Raw genomic sequence first — 17,095 nt, 5'->3', positions numbered from 1 at the left:
CAGACCCACCCTTGACTAAAACAAAATCTGAAATTGGACATATCTAAAAATACATGGATTGTATAAATATTAAAAGTTTTTCTTGCTATTATTCCTTACCACATTTCTTCCCATCCTGTGGTACTCATTCACAAATAATTGAATTAATTATAATTCTTGAATACTATTTTCATGTCATTTATTTTATTTTATTTTATTTTAGTTAAATGATATAATGATGTATTTTTATTTAGCACATATTCCTAAAGTGCTTATATTAAGGCACAATTTCAAGTGCTTTACAAATATATCATTAAATATATAGAGAAGGAAGGTAACAGTATTATTCAGATTTTTTGAGAGGAACTGCAGGGGACCAGCCTCTGCAAGCCAGAGTTGGCCCGGAGAGTGATGGTTGGCGTCAGCGAAAGAAGACACGGAGCCAGCCTCTTCAGGTGGACTGCTCAAATTTATTTTTCAGCTTAGGGTTTTTATATAGCAAATTCAAACAATCATGCTTAAACAATTTACATTTTTTGAGTACAGTCATGGGACTTAACATTTCTAAGTGTTCTTGGCAACAGTGATTTCATGGTATGTAATTTCCACTTCAACCAATAAAATTTAACCAAGTAGTCATAACAAAGTTTTACATATTCTTTACTACGTATGACAGGGTATCTAAGGATAAGTGAAGTATATGGCCAGAATACATGAGATCACAGTGCCCTTTAATTGTTTAAATTCAGTGGGCATGCAAAAACAGGATATACTTGTACCCACAGTTGTAGGTAACAGACTCTCACAACCCCTTACTAGGAAAGAACACTGTCAACATTTATCATAGATGACGTATGGAAATGTTTTATGTGGATCAACTAGAATTTGGTCTCTGCATTTACCAATCTCATTCTTTGGCCAGAACAATCCATAAGTTGCCTTACAGGCTTGAGGTCAGCAGGCAAATATTTCTCTTACACTTTTTCTAGAAAGCCCTCCACAAATAGTAAGTCTTGTTTTTGTCTCTGCTTATGGCATAATATGTATTCATACTGGCAATTAGACTCATACAAGGAAAATGAATTCTAGGTCTCTTATAGACCCAATGCATACTGGACTGTCTCCAATTTTGCTAATTGCTACAATATTTATTAGACAACATCTGATTGAGGGGGCAGACATGATAGTTAGGTACATTCCATTTTGGAGGAAGCGGGGAACTTTGGGTGATTCTGGTTTCATATTAACCCTAGAATAGACTAACAGCAGAAGTGAGCGTAAAAGGTACAGACAAAGTAGAGAAGAATTCTTCCGGGGGTTCTTCTGACTCCATTGCAGTCTCTTCCCTGGGCCTTGCCATCAGGGATGATCTGCGCAGTCCTTTCACACAGGTGTTTCCCTGGGCCTTGCCATCAGGGATGACCTGTGCAGTTTCAGTCTCCGGCAAGGAACCTAATGTAGAGAGATTTATTAATTTCATGAGAATATATAAATATTTAGCATAAACACTAGAGTTTGCACCTAAGGAGTAAGGCTCTGGAGAATAATTAAAAAAAACTATGTTGTTACTGAAGGATGATATTTTAAATGGCTGTATTACCTAATAACTATGCTGTTACTAATCAGTTATCTTATGTCCTCCTTTCCACCCCCTCACTGTTTTCCCATATCTCTTCCCATGAATAACCATTATGCAGAATTTGAAGTTTACTATTAACCTCTGTTTAATACAGATGGATATTTTGATCTCAGCTTCTGGCTCCAGAACATTTAGACAATTTCCTTCCATTGGTAAGCCACTTAGGTTTCAGAAACCTAGCAAACTAATGCAGAGATATACCAATAATAAATATCCATTGCTTTTGTTTCTATATCTTTATTTATATCTATCCATCCATCCATCATTCATCTATTTTATATATATATATCAAATTACAATGCCCTGCCTACTCTATTATTAATTTTATAATGCTGTGTTCTACTATCAACTTAACAGCTTTGTACATTTCAGCCTATTAATTTTTTTCTTAAACAAATGATTTCCTTTGGAATTTAAACTGAACATGAGCTTTGGGAAGTTATAATATTCTGTCATTTTCGATATTGTTAGTCATGATCATTTTTTTTTTTTCCAGAAATCAGAGCCACTTTTACTGTTTGGAAGCATTTTCCTTCATATGACCAATAATTTTAAAATCAATTATTATATTTAAACTGGTGAATATGTAGCAACTTGCCATTTGGCGATTATAACATTTATAAATTAAGGTCTTGCCATTTAGGGAAGCTGAGGTTGATTATTTATGTAACAAGCTTAGGTTTGATGATTAGTAATACTTGAGAGAAGGAAAGGCAGGTCAAAGAAAGGTCACCCAGGACTACTGATGCTAACTTCTATACCAAGCCATAATTCTTACTTCCTAATTTCTGTCTTTCATGTTTTCATTCTTTTAGTCAGCCAATAAGTAGTTCTATGAACATATAAGAACCTAATTTCTGGATCATAAGGGCTATCATCACCTCCTGGTTCCAGTGTCCATTTCTTGTGAGGCCTAGAGTAAGTAAAATAAGAGATGATAGTTAAATACTACTGTCTACCTTGTATAATAATTATCACAAATGTACATCTTAATAAGTACTTAGAGTTTGGAAGAGTGCCTGGAACATGGTAAGTACTGTATAAGTATCCTGCAGTATCAGAAATAATCTGGAATTTGGAATATAGAATTGGTTCCTAGGTTTTTATGATTCTCCTGTTTCTCCCATTCCCCTCTCCCCCCCCCCCAAAAAAATACCTTCAAGACTATGATGCATTTATGGGAGCCCAACTTCTTTGCTGAACCTTCCTTTCTGCAGCTACAGATTTGGTCTAAATCTGTAACTCACAGATGGTTATCTGGCATGCTAGACAAGACACTTGTGGGGATGAGCACTGGGTGTTATATGGAAACTAACTTGACAATAAACTATTTAATAAACTATTTAATAAATAAAATAAAATAAAATAAAACAAAGTAACATAAAATAAAAAATAGTCATCTCTATTCAGTGCCTTTATTTATCACTGTACACTAAAACTGATTTTTCTTACTCATTATTCTTCTGATATTAATCTCACCAAGGCTAACAAAGTTCTCTCTTAAGTACTTGCTACTGTTGGAGTCTATAATGCTGTTTTGTTGTGGATTATGTTCTACTATCTGGACACTAATGTGGTTTTTTTCAACCACACCTTAAATAGTATATTTCTAAGGATTCTATTTTAGTCCAACTTTAGGATTAATCCATATAGCCTCCTTGGGTTATATAATGGACTCACCTATTTATGACTTTATATCTACTTCCTGATTCATATTTCTCCCATGAGCACTACCCTAGAATCCAGTTGCTTAATGGATATATTAATGATCCACTCACTTCTTAAATTGAACCTGTTCAATGCTGATCTCATAGAATTTCTCCACAGATTTGAATTTTTTATGTAATCCTTTTTCAGCAGATGTAGATACAGTAATAATAATCTAGCTGTATGTGGCAGAAGCTGAGAAATGAAACTTGATTCTTCATATCATATTCATTTCTGCTGCACACCTAATTGTTCATGTAGGAAGACAATAATTGTGAGCTTTATTTACCCAATTAATCTTCTATAAATGTTCTCTTAATTTTCAATGCATAAATAACAGTGCGGTGGAAATCTTATGTATTTCCTTAAACTGCTGAGATTTATATCTAAGTATAAAGGACACTAACAATTAAAAAAAAAAACAAAGAAAAAACCCATTTGGGTCTAACTTTTGTGATAACTCAGTCTAATGTTATTAATCAGCTTTACTTCTAGATTCTAGTACATAATAATTCAGATTTTCTCATCATGCTTATAATGAAGTTTTTCAGTCAGCCAAAATTTAAGGACCAAAAGAAAGCAAGTGGATACTTCAAAACAAGGATTTTTGTTGCTAAAAATATTTAATTTCTTGTTAATTTGAAAAGGGCTTTTAATGAAACTGTTAAATGTTTTAAAAATCATGTGCTTATAGCACAGTATCATACACATTGTGGTCGCCAGTGCTTAAAATGCAGTGTCTTCATAGTATAGGTTATATTGAACATGCTTTCAATATATAGATTATATCATAATGCCTTCAGTGGCCATATCTCACTAGTTCACTCTTAAAATATCCAAACAATATGCATTTCTAGGTATAGTTCCTATGAAACTATTGGATAGGTCATAAATATACACAAGTTAAAGGATGTTTAAACTGTTAAGTTAAAGAAACTCTTGTTTTTACTGCTTTCTAGAAGTACAACTATGGTGGTCTGCTGTAAGTGCCATTCTTTTTAAAGGAGAGATACATAGAAATTTTCACAACCAGAGTAATTAACAGTATTTTGGTTTGGAATTCTATGTATTATCTTTTTCTGATCTTACTCATGCTTACTTCTGGCCATTGAAAAAAAAAAAGTCCTGAGAAAAGTCATGAACTGTAAATAACTGAATAATGTTTTGTTTAGAAAATTGAGACTAGTTCTTCAGTTCCATCTAATCAGAGGTTTCTCTAATACTGCTTACTTATTTGTTTTTCCCACTTTGTGCATTTTGACCTGTTCTACATTTGTATTCAGACTTACATACCTGATTTCCAGGATATGTATTTACCATTTTCCTAGGGATAGGCTTTTGCCTCTTTCCTGTGTTAGATTTGGGTTTATGTGTCTCATGTATTTGTTGATCTTTCTTTGCTCTCTCATTCTGAAGGAGGCTAATTTCTAGTCACTTCTTGAGAGGCTATATGTGGGCAGTCAGTCTTTCAGATCTTGAATTTTTGACAAGGTCTTTAATTTACCTTGACACTTAGTTGATTTAATGTTTGGGTATAGAATTCTAGAATTTTGAAAACATCATTCCAATGACTCCAACTTCTAATGTTAATGAGAATTCCCAAATTAAAATCATTCACAACACGTTACACATTTATTCTTTAACCCTATTTTATCTGAGAAAGTCCCACAGACTTTCCCCTGATCTCTTTGTCTCTAGTGTTCTGAAATGATAATCACAAAACTCTATTTAATTACATTTCTGGACATTAGGTAGGTCCTTTCTGTTTGCTAACTTTTTACTTTTAATTTGGGAAAGTTATCTTGAATTACATTGTTGACAATTTTCTCTGGGTTTTTTTTATCCCCTATTTTTATTTCTGGGACTACTGAAGTTTGGGGAAATTATTTAATGTCAGTAGAATTCAATCTCTATTTTCCTGTGCTGCTTAGGTTTCTGCTTAATTGAGTGTGCTATAAATCAGAGTTCCACTTCACTTTGCAGTTTCTGAGAAAATACTGTTGTACCACCCTCTCCTTTTCTCCTCGGGCTCCCAGTTCAAAGGGTTTAGGTCTTTCGATTTTTTGTTTTTGAAGACATATCATCACTTTACTGTTCATCAATATCAAATGTGTGTGTTCACTCCAGTACATTATTAAGAATAAAAAAAATCTTTTAAAGCTTTAAAATAATTGAATTTCTGGGCTTGGCATTTCAGATATTTCTTCACATTTTACTTTTCAGTTTGACAAGTGGTCCTCACTTTTATTTACCACACAGGAAACCATTTGTGTTAAAGAAAGAATTATTCTTAATAAAAATTAGCTATCCATTAAAAAAAAAAAGATATTTCATGACATCACATTCAACAAAGACATACAAAAATACAAGTTGTTTTTCTCTAATATTTCTTAATGATACATTACATTTCAATTTAGCTTATTTTTTTCCTAAAACTTAAGTCATCATATTTATAGCAACCATATGATGTAGTCAGTTTTGAGAACAAAATCTTTTATTTGGATAGAAAAGCTATCAAATATAAGAATAAAATGAACACAAACATCTTGGCAAAAAAAAAATATCTTTCAAGATAGAAAGGCACATATTTATCACATAGGAAAAAAAGATCCAGAGAGATAATGTGCCTTGTCAAGATTCACTCAAGTGGTTGCAAAAGCTTCTATAATAAAAACTTATATAACCCGAGAACCACAGCCTCACAATTACATTCACTTTTTTTCTAGATTCTATACCTGTTACATTCGAGAGAATTAGATGTATAGTATATTTTGTGGTCATATTATGGACACTTTTCTTTTTGGTTGGTAATTCTAGACCATTGTAGCTGACTAATGAAAAACGAAAAACTATGATAGAGAATTAGTTAAAATCAATGCATTGGTCTTTAATAATTATGCATATGGCTTAATTTAAAAGCAACAGTCATAGCACATCTTAAGGAAGGGACAAGAAAAATATCATAATTGGTATTTTTTATTGAAATCAGGGTTTAGTGATAGATATAAGACATACCCAAATGCTTAAAAGTTTTCTTATTTCAAATGTGAAGAGCCCTGATATTTCTAAACTATAGGATCAAAGGATCAGACCTAGTTAAACAACTGCATTTAGGCTGTTCATATGAAAAATGAAAAGGATATCTTATGCTTACATTGCTAACACATTTTAAGATCACATTCTCATACAAGTATATAATAGTTCTGTAAGTAAAGTACATCAGTATATTCATTCTCATACAAAAGGAGCATAAGACCTAAGAGAACTAGGTAATTTGACCATTAATGCAAGTACTAATCATTAGGGCCTAGACTGAAAAACAGATAATGTGATTTAAGTTCTCTACTCTTTTTTTTTATGTTTTATTTATTTATTTATTTATTTCTAGGAGAGAGAGAGAGACAGCGTGAGCAGGGGAGGGTCAGAGAGAGAGGGAGTCACAGACTGAAACAGGCTCCAGGCTCTGAGCTGGCAGTCAGCACAGAGCCTGACGCGGGGCCTGAACCCACGAACCACGAGATCATGACCTAAGTGAAAGTCGGCGCTTAACCGACTAAGCCACCCAGGTGCCCCAGTTCTCTACTCTTTTTAACAGTCACTTTTGGAATCCTGTTTTTAGGAATTATATAAAAAATAAAAATGCCATTTGCATATGATAAAGACATGTTATTTTAACTATAAATTGAAGCTACCCTTCCTTCTTCATGTGTTAATTTTATCTGTGATTAACATGAGTAGACATTGTTCACACATTAAGAAGAACAATACCTTGTTAAAGATGTTACAGTTTTTCTCTCAATAGGCATTTCAAACATCAATCTTGAATTAGTCCATTCTAATGATCCTCCTATCCTCTGCTTTATGCATATTTGTGAAAATTTCTCCTGTTGCCGAGTGTTCAAACTAAACGTAATTTTGAGGTCATGGTATCTTTTGTCTTTTTGGATCCTCAAAGGCAATTATCTAGGATTGCAGATTAGTTTTTTTAAAAAGAAATTAAGAATATGTTTTTTATTAAAAACAGTACAAAGGTGCAAGTATACTAAAAGTCGTTGCTGAAAAATTTTATTGAATCAAAGCAAGTAGGCAAACCTTTCACATTTCTAAAGTCTATTTGAGGAAGGCACCATCTAATGGTGACTTGGATAGCTGTAATTGTATGATAACTGTGTCTCCCTGTGGACCTGGACAGTTGTTTACTGGTAAGACTCTAACCTTGACATCCGAAGTAGCTTCCAATTTTATCTGTAACTGAGGTAGAAGTATATGAAAGGCTTCATTTCAAAGTTGTTCATCGGCTACCTGGATGATAATTTGTACGCACTGGTTTTGCCTCACAGAGAACTGTTCTTTCGTCCATCCATCCTCCATTTTGAAATTAAAGATCCCTGGCTTTTCTCATTACCTATCTGAACCATACGTCGCTTTGCCTATAATGAAGTTAATATTATTTATTTATTATAATAGACTTCCAACTCATTGTGAGGTTCAAATATTTTATGTAAATATTCTTCATAAGCCTTCAAGTACTCTACGACACAAAACAGTAATGGCAATAATAATGTAGTTTTAAAAATACACTGATGATGTTTTTGGGACTTTAATATCTGACAGGCCTAAAGAGAACTAGACTTAAAAATAAGTATAATTGTAGCCTTTCATGTGGAACAGAGACAGAAGCCCCAGAGTTTGGCTTCAAGTAAATTGCTGCTGATTATAGAGTAAGAGGAAAAGCATCCTCACTAAATCCCATCTAATTTGTAACTTTTCACTAAATCTAGTTATCTAAATTGCTTTCATGGGTTTTTCATAAATGTTCTCTCTTAAAATTATGTTGTTTGAAGTTTGGAGATATACTTAACATTATGCCTTGTATATTGATGGAAAAATTAAGAAACAACAACAATAGAAAAGTCACAAAAACATACCAGATATGGCATTTGACACAGATTATATACTATGTATTTCATTGTAATTTGTGAGAACTTTCATAAGGCTCTTCCACAATAACCAACTTTTTGTCTGCTAGAGTTATTGTCCTCACACTGATTTCACTTTTCCTTCAATACTCTGTAGTCAGTGCTTTTACCTTTTTTTCCCATGAAGCAGTTGAGTAATAGTATGGTTAGATTAAAATATTAGCTGTAATTTTCTTTTTCTTAACAGTAATTTGTGAATTTGCACTAAATTTCTATTGTAATTAAAGATTTAAAATATGTGGTACTTTAATGAGGAAGAGAATTTTTTGGAACCAAAATTATTATAATCAGTTAAACTGTAGACTTAGAAGTTATACCATCTCAAATATAATTTGATGCTTGATTGATCTTACATTATTTTGGTAATCATTTTGTATTGCATGTATTTGTCTCGGATGCATTCCAAATAATTTATGCCTTTCATATTTAAACATTATCTTAGGCTTCGAGCCTCCCCAACTACCACCATTAGAGCAGAAACTAGATAAGTGATTGTATTCAGGTCCTTTGTGAAGAAGTGATCCTAGGAAACAGGAGTGGAGGTCGGAGAATAGAAAAATGGAAGAAAAAAAAAGAAATCCATTGTTCTAGAGTTATTCACAATTGTGGGCAAATGCAGCTGAATGCTTTCATACCTGAGAGGAGCAGTGTTGAATGGCACTTAGAATTTTCTGCCTAAATGAACAGGAGATCTTCATTCAAAGACAATAGTTGACCTATAGCAGAGTGAGTGGCCTTGCACCTTCAGGTTTCATTTGTCTTAAGTGCCTAATGGAGTTTTCCATGCATCCTAAATCAGAAAAGTTCTAGTTTAGTTCAGCTGTGATGATGGGTAAAGTGCTATCATTCTATACCTGTGAATTATTGCTACAATGGCAAGAACAAAAAGTGGAAGAAGAAATAGGGCAGAGTACATGACATTATTATACAAAGGATGAAACACAATTAGAAAATCACAGATACTTTATCACGTGATAAGTTTCTAAAGGATATGAGGCCAGTGTTACCAGCTTTGTAACCTAGTGGAGAGCTTGCCACAGACATGCAGATTGCTATTTCCCAGGCTCTAGTCCCTACGCCTTTTTCAGATGAACATTTCTCTAACAGCATTCTGACCACATGCTAAGAGTACTTACATGCATTTTCTTTAAAACAAGATAAAAGTTCCTCTCCTTAGCATGACATTCAGCTTACTTAAGTGGTTCTCGTACACTTCCCCATCATATTTCCATCTCCTTAGTCACCTACCTCCCTTTTTCTTTCCTTTTCCTATGTAATAATATGATAACTGATGTGTGTTGGAAAAGTAGAAGACAGTATCATGAGTGTATCTTGAGAAAACAATTCAAATTCAGTATCTTACTTGTGAGTAAATGATATTTTCTGAAATTTGAATAAGTGCATTAGAGAAATAGGGAAAATGCTGTTTCTCTTCTGATTCATTGTTCTGTATTTCTAATACACTTATTACCTTCACTGTCTTTCTCCAGGTATTTATACTTTAGGTAATGATTGTGGTCTTCATTGATATTTCTCTTTCAAAGACATTCCAACAAATCTCTTGCTAAGTTATTTCAAATCCAAATGCATTAATTTTATGTAAACTGTGCAGAACACCAGGGTTCAGTAATGTTCTAATACCTTTCGTTGAAAAACATGGATTCTCAATGAAATAATGAAATACACCCATGAAAATTGGAGAGCCAACATTTTGTGTAAGCTGTTTAGACCAAGGTCATGATACATTTCAATAATATAAATCAAGAATAAGGGGAGAAACTTCAGTCTTCATTGGTATATGAGGACTTCAGAATGCTTGGTTCACTAACTTTATCTTTCATATAACATTGCCTTGGATCAAGAGAGAAAACATTTAGCAAAGGAAATGAAGAATGGGTGAACAACTCCAAGATACACTGGTTCTAGCATATAGAAGACCATCTGGACATTTACATCCTTATAAAGATAGGGAAGAGTCCTTTTAAGATGCAGTTGAAGTGTCAGCTTGTGAGATAATACCCTTTGATGATTAAGCATCATCCTCTAAGAGACAGTATACAGTCTAAAGCAATAAAATTATATTGTTCCTTAACCCCAATGAGTAGAATGCATGAGTCCCAGAACCAAGAAAAGAAAGTAACAATGACCTTGCTTACTCTCATTCCCATTCATGCTTAATAATCCGTCCTTCTCTCCATCCCCCCATCCCATGCAGATCTTTGTACTTCTAACTATAGGTCCGGATTCCAGAGAAGGGACACTTTCACCATCAGACTCTCAACGATTCCATTGAATTTTACTGTTGATAAACTTAGGTTCCTTGAAGCAAGAAAAAACAGTCACAGAGAGGAGTCATCATCTTCTGGCTACCTTAAATGATAAATAAACAGTATAGGCAGAGTTAGGGATGCTGTTATACAATAATATCTTTAGTGACAAGGTGATTCATGGGGAAGGATCTGGTTACTTAACTATCCACCTTGAACATTAGGTAAACAAGTGTGGCAGTTACAATCTTGGAAGGGCAAGGTGACAGTTATGGGGATCTGTGTCTGTGTTTGAGTCATACCACTACTCTAGTAATCTGGTCTGCTATAATCTAGCACAGGTACTGATTAAAGATGAAAGGAAGTTATATTGAAGAAGATCTAGAATAATTGAGGAAGATGGCTGGTACCAACTAAGGAGCCAAGAGCAGATACAGGAGCAGGGACACTGATTTATCCTATCCGTCCTTTTCTAAGTTTACCTAGAAAAAGAGAGCAACATAAATCCTGGAAGACTTTTCCCAAGTGGATACCTGTATTATAGGCAATAAGTGGGTCCTAAATGGGCAGTGGGTTGATTCTTGTATATGCTGTGTTTTTCCACAAAGATCTCACCTAATGACTAACATACTTCTATCAGCTGCCAGAAAGGTTATGTGTTTATGGTACATAGCTGAGTCCTATAGCTGAGTCCTTCCCCTGGAATTGCTCTTCACAGCCTTACTCACAGTTAAATCCTCTCCCCAGGGACAGCCCACATGCAATAACTAGTCCACTCACTCACTCCCTCATAGGTGTTGCCCAGAGCACTCGGAGTAAACATCCTTTAGGCAAATCACTGTCTCAGAGACTGTTTCCCAGAATATAAACTATGACAAGCTGCTTTCTAAAAACTGCTTGCAGTACCTGTTCATACTTGGCATATATTTGTCTCAAAGTTAGAAATAATTCTCTCTCTTGCACACACCCTTCAAATGAACTGCATCATCTTCATGATTAGACTCCAATAATCTCTAAGAAATAAAACTCCCCTTAATAGTTATAGCCTCATTCTATAATTAAGGGCTTGAATATTGGATACTATTCCCTATATCTATATCCTTACATATACTTTTATCTATCTTCTACCTATCTTTACTTATTTAACCAATTTATACTTGTCTGTTAGGCTGCCTCCTTTAAAAGTCTTTCCCAGGCTTTTATTCTAACTTAATTATATCATATGTACTGAAAAATATTGTGATGACTCCTGCCATAGTATTTTAAACATTATAGTAGTAACAGATATAGTTATTACCCTGGTGCTATATGTGCTCCTGAAGGCCATGGACCAAATCAGAAAGAGAGAAAGTAAAGTAATTATATGCTTGTGGGCTCAGGAATTGAACTGCCTTGAATCTGTTGTGAGGAACAAGAGGCTTAATAGTATAATTTCAAATTCATATAAACCAAATCTGTACTTTCAGGACCTAGCTCAGTGCCTCTCAAACAAATGATTATTTGTTGAATTGATTAATAAATGAATGACTAAATAAAAAATTGGTTGATTGAAGAAACAGTAGGCTAAAAACAAAACAGTGAAGAGTAATATTTCCAATTATGGTCATATTTCCATAAATGTATGTTTATAAAAATATTTAATGTTCATATTCGCTTTTTAGGTTAAGTATTATTAATGCCTTTTATTAACTGAAAAAATGCATTTCAAGGGTTTAAGTAATTTTTTATAAGTTATAGCATATATAAGGTCTTTATGTAATTGTCTTTTAATTTTAAGTATTTTATAGATTGATATATAGTAGGGGTGTGTGTGTGTGTGTGTGTGTGTGTGTGTGTGTGAATTTAAGAGGACAGTGAGTTGAAATAGCTCTGCAAACTGAGAGTTGGTATGGCAGAGGAATCAAGTAGTATGTTGAGTCAGACTCACTCAGCAAGATCTATTGGCTAGCTAGTTATCAGGAGAAAAGGCTATGGACTAATCATTGACAATAACACATTTTTAGTCTGGGACAATTGAAGAATAGTTGTTCAATTAACAGAACTACAAGAATCAAGGTTTGAGGGCACCTGGGTGGCTCAGTTGGTTGAGATCTCAAGTCATGATCCCGCAAGTCCTGCATCAGGCTCTGCACTGAGAGTGGTGTGCTTAAGATTTCTCTCCCTTTCTCTCGCTCACTCTAAAATAAATAAAAAATTTAAAAATATTTAAAAAATAAAAGAAGGTTTGGAGTTGGTTTCTGGTTTTAAATCATTTCATGACCTCTCAATGGAAATTCAGGGCAAGTGTTCTGGGGAGATGAGAAATAACATTGATACTTAACATTAACACACTATATATTAATGTTAAAAGTCTTAAAATGTGTATTGTGGAAGTTTTAACCATAAAATTTATTTGTGTTGACTTCAAGTTACAGACAGTCAATCCACTGAAAGGAAAGCAGTTTGGGGCCAGGACTGTAATTGTGGACTTTTTCATTTGAAACAATAATAGATGAGACACTATCAGTACACCTGACTACAAAAACTCATAGTGTATGAGTGAGTTTGGATGTAAACATTTTTTTAACCTAACAAGAGAGTAAAATAAGTCGTTCGTTTTTGTTTTGTTTTGTTTTTAGCATCTATTACCTATAGGCATTTTCTAGAATCATGTTTCATTTGACCTGGATAAAAATCATTATTATGTTGAAATAGCAACATATAAAGCATAACCAACTTCTCAAAGAAGAAAAATATACCGACTTATAAATAAATGAGGAAAATTTGTATTTTTCTATTTCTTTTGGCTTCCTCATAAGCCTGTATTTTAATACTAATAAAACATAGAATCAAGATATTCTGTTTCCCTTCTTATAAAGATTACCTTGTTAAAATTCACTTCAGCCTTGTGGTTCACTTTAATATCATATAGAATGTTATTTATATAGTTTCATTAATTTCATTCACATGACACCTGCGTCTTCTACACGCAAAATATACCTGAGAATAGAGTAAAATATGCCAGTTACTAAATCTGTCATGTGTATTGCCACATGACAGGCTTTTAGAGATAGATAGATAGATAGATAGATAGATAGATAGATAGATAGATAGATAAATAAAACCTACCTTCCCCCCCAAATAACATAACTGTTATTCAAAAGAAAAGACTTAAAAATGAGTGTGGGAGCTGTTTTTCAGTATGTAATAGAAGTACCCTTCTACCACACAGTGATCTGACATTATGTTCTCAATGAGGTTGATTTTGCATTGCTCTGAGAAGTTCCAGAGCTGATAAATAGCAGAATCCAGTGATGAGAATGGACTGGTCATAGACACTGTAACTGCCACAGGGCATCCTTCTCCACTCCTACTGAACTTTACCAGTTGTGCCAGGGTGCTTGATAAGAATTATAACTGACCTTCTAATTACATTTTTAGTTGGTTACATTTTTTAGTACATCACTATTCTGTCTATCTTACAGATAGGCAGGTTTATATTTTGAGACAGGATTGCTTATAGATGAAACCACAGTTGGTGGTTTCAAACAGACCTGGTTCCTCCCTTATTAGAAGCTCCAAAACCTTCAATTTCTTTTAACAATTACAAGCCAAAATTCCTAAGTAATAAAATAGTGATTACAAATTGTTTGCCTAATAGAATTGTGATGATTGAAAGTAATTGCTTCTATAAAGCATCTAATTCATTGTTTGCCCATAGCAGAGGACTAACAAATGTTAATTATTTTCATTAGTGCCATTATACTTATATTAGAAAGGATATTCTATTCAAGAAAGAAAATATGTTTCTTAAAACTTAAAATTTATGAGAGAATACAAATAAAAAACACTCTAGTTTTAATTTAGTACTTCTTGATTTTTGAAAAATTAAGACATTCATGGACTTTAGATGATATTGACATATTGCCAGAAGTTGAAAGAAGTTCTGTGGCTAGCAGATTACATTAAATTATGAAAACACAATTTCCAAGGAATATAAATAATATTTAAACACTCAAAAATAATTTATTTCTCTAAGCTCTTAAAAAATAGTTAACTTCATTTACACTGCTTCATTGCTTTGTCTTCTTCATTATAATAAGGTTACTGCACAAATGAACATTAATTGAAAATTATTATTGAAAATATTCAACATGTCCCTGGATAATAACTTATTAGAGTAAATTTTGTGTCTATAGCTTCATGTTATGGTTACATTTACTGCACTTATGGAAAATACAGTTATTTTGCCTAATAGCATTTTGGATTTGAGATTTTTTTTTTAAAAAGTCTGAATGTCTGGCTTTTTAAAAAAAATATTGTTTCTACTAAGTAAAACAATTTTGCCTCTAAAAACCACTTATATGTAACAAAAGATGCTAAAGGGCAAAAATAATTTTGAGGGCTATTTGTGACATATCAACAAATAAGTATGTTCTTATTATTCCTTATTAACCATCTTAGAACAGGGAATAATTGTAAAGATGGTAAAGACATTGACCATAGTAGAAATATTAGGTTGTACATTTAAGGAAGAATAAGACACAAAGATTTTGGTAATGGAAATTCCAGCACATTTTCCAATTCTTACTCAGCCCTGGACTTTGTGTGGTGGAGAATGGGTAAGGAAAGAGAGGGGAAACAGACCAAGGCCTGAGGTTGGGATTGGCTATTAATCTAAGGGCCTAGTTAACTGTGTTAGCAGAAAGATGTGCCAAGGATGTCCATGCTAATGGCCCACCAAAGAGGTTCCTGAAGCTGTAAGTATATTATGTTACATGTCAAAAGGGATTCTGCAGATTTACTTAAGTTTACATATCTTAAGCTAGAGTAGCCATTTCTGGTAAGTTTAAAATAAAACTAAATCAACATCCCCCTTGAATTATATAATAAATAACATTTCTAAAAGTTCAATTTATTATGTGCTCTGCACCCGCCAGTTCTGTTATATTAAAGGAGGCTCATTGACTGTCCGTGGCCTATCTGTTCAGGAAGTGTTCCTTTTAACGGTGTCCCTTGGTCTCTCTTGTGCCCTTGGTTATTTTATTTCCTTACTCGTAGTGATATTTGGGACTCTCCACCATGTGTACTTTGGCTTGTTTCTTGAGGTAGCCCTGAAAAGGAAAACAGACAGACAAACACAGGGAACAAAAGCAGGCAAATGCACAGACAAATCAAACAAACATGCAAACTGAAAGGGTGGGGAGAGGGAAAGGGGAACAAAAACAACAAAAAGACAAAGGACAGTGTAAAGGCATTAAACCAGAAATCCCAGCTACAAATAAAGAGCAGGGTGGAGGTAGTGCTGATGGAAGAGCATATACAAAGAGAGAAATGACAGCAGTGGGGAGAAAGTGAAATTGAACATTGACCAGGCAGAGACACTAAAAGGCTTAATCCAGAGAGAGAAAGAGGTAGGAGAAATACGGTAGGAGGCAAGGAGAAAGAAATGAAGATAATGTTACACAAAGAAACTTGTGTGATTTGATACTTTAGAGATTTAGATCAAAGCCAGGCCAGTTACTGAAGAGGATCTCTTCTACTGCATTTAAGCAGCGCGATAAATTCAAAGAAACTCAAAGTTCCAGCAATTACAGAGCAGGTATGTGCTCTTTCTCCCTTCGTTCCTCCAGGCACAAATCTATCCTCCCTGGCTGATGAGGGAATGTGTNTGGACCGTGGCCGTCTCCCCCTGCTCCACCCCCTGTGTTGTTGGCAGCTGGACTCTTGCTCAGCTTTTTGGAGGGGACTGACATGCCTCCTGACCCTCCTCTCTTGTCCACGGTGGTGGCTCCTTTACGTGGATCTAGCTTACTTTGCTTAGAGGAGTCGGTGACATAGAGGCCTGCCATCATAGATGTGATGGTGTCTACATCTGCGACAGCTCCGTCTCTGGGTGGACGGTGGCTGTCTCCCCCTGCTGCACCCCCTGCATTGTTGACGGTTGGACTCTTGCTCAGCTTTTTGGAGGAGACTGACATGTCTCCTGACCCTCCTCTCTTGTCCATGGTGGTGGCTCCTTTACGTGGCTCTAGCTTACTTTGCTCAGAGGAGTCGGTGACATAGAGGCCTGTCATCATAGATGTGATAGTGTCTACATCTGTGACAGCTCTGTCTCTGGGTGGACCGTGGCTGTCTCCCCCTGCTGCACCCCCTGCGTTGTTGGCAGTTGGCCTCTTGCTGCTTGGATTAGAGGAGGAGGCTGCCTGATCTCCTGATCGGAACCTCTTCTCCCGGATGGCAACACATGCAGATGGGGGGTGTTTTCTCTGCCTGGATGGGCCCCCAGTCCACTTACCAGTCATGGAGACTGAGTCTCCACCTGTGGGCATGCTGCCGTCTCGGCCCACTGCTCCACTAACTGGCAAAGCGGGTGGGCCCCCAGTGCCTGGATTTAAGGCGGAAGTAGCATGGTGTCCCAATGCTACCTGGGCCACAACAGTCCTGCTANAGCCTGGCCCTAGTGATGCATCCCTGGGACACGTCACAAAGGACATGTCACAAAGAAGGGCGCGCACGCGCAGCGCGGCAAGAGACCCCAGCAC

At 35.0% G+C, this 17,095-nt stretch overlaps 1 long non-coding RNA gene across 1 annotated transcript; it reads right to left on the bottom strand.

The window, feature by feature from the left end:
* Nucleotides 1–1,106: 1,106 nt before the first annotated feature.
* On the bottom strand, nucleotides 1,107–13,525 carry LOC144240678 (uncharacterized). Its single transcript, XR_013337801.1, has 7 exons — nucleotides 13,435–13,525; nucleotides 12,639–12,748; nucleotides 10,452–10,674; nucleotides 8,940–9,094; nucleotides 3,397–3,570; nucleotides 2,397–2,531; nucleotides 1,107–1,431 (listed from the first exon to the last, which is right to left on the bottom strand). It is a non-coding gene; the product is annotated as an uncharacterized LOC144240678 (long non-coding RNA).
* Between the last annotated feature and the right edge of the window lie 3,570 nt (nucleotides 13,526–17,095).

Source organism: Crocuta crocuta, unplaced genomic scaffold (assembly GCF_008692635.1).
Source record: "Crocuta crocuta isolate KB4526 unplaced genomic scaffold, BGI_CrCroc_1.0 scaffold831, whole genome shotgun sequence".
NCBI classification, from domain to species: Eukaryota; Metazoa; Chordata; class Mammalia; order Carnivora; family Hyaenidae; genus Crocuta; species Crocuta crocuta.
The sequence above is the reverse complement of the archived record's forward strand: the minus strand, read 5'-3'. Positions and strand labels throughout refer to the sequence as shown.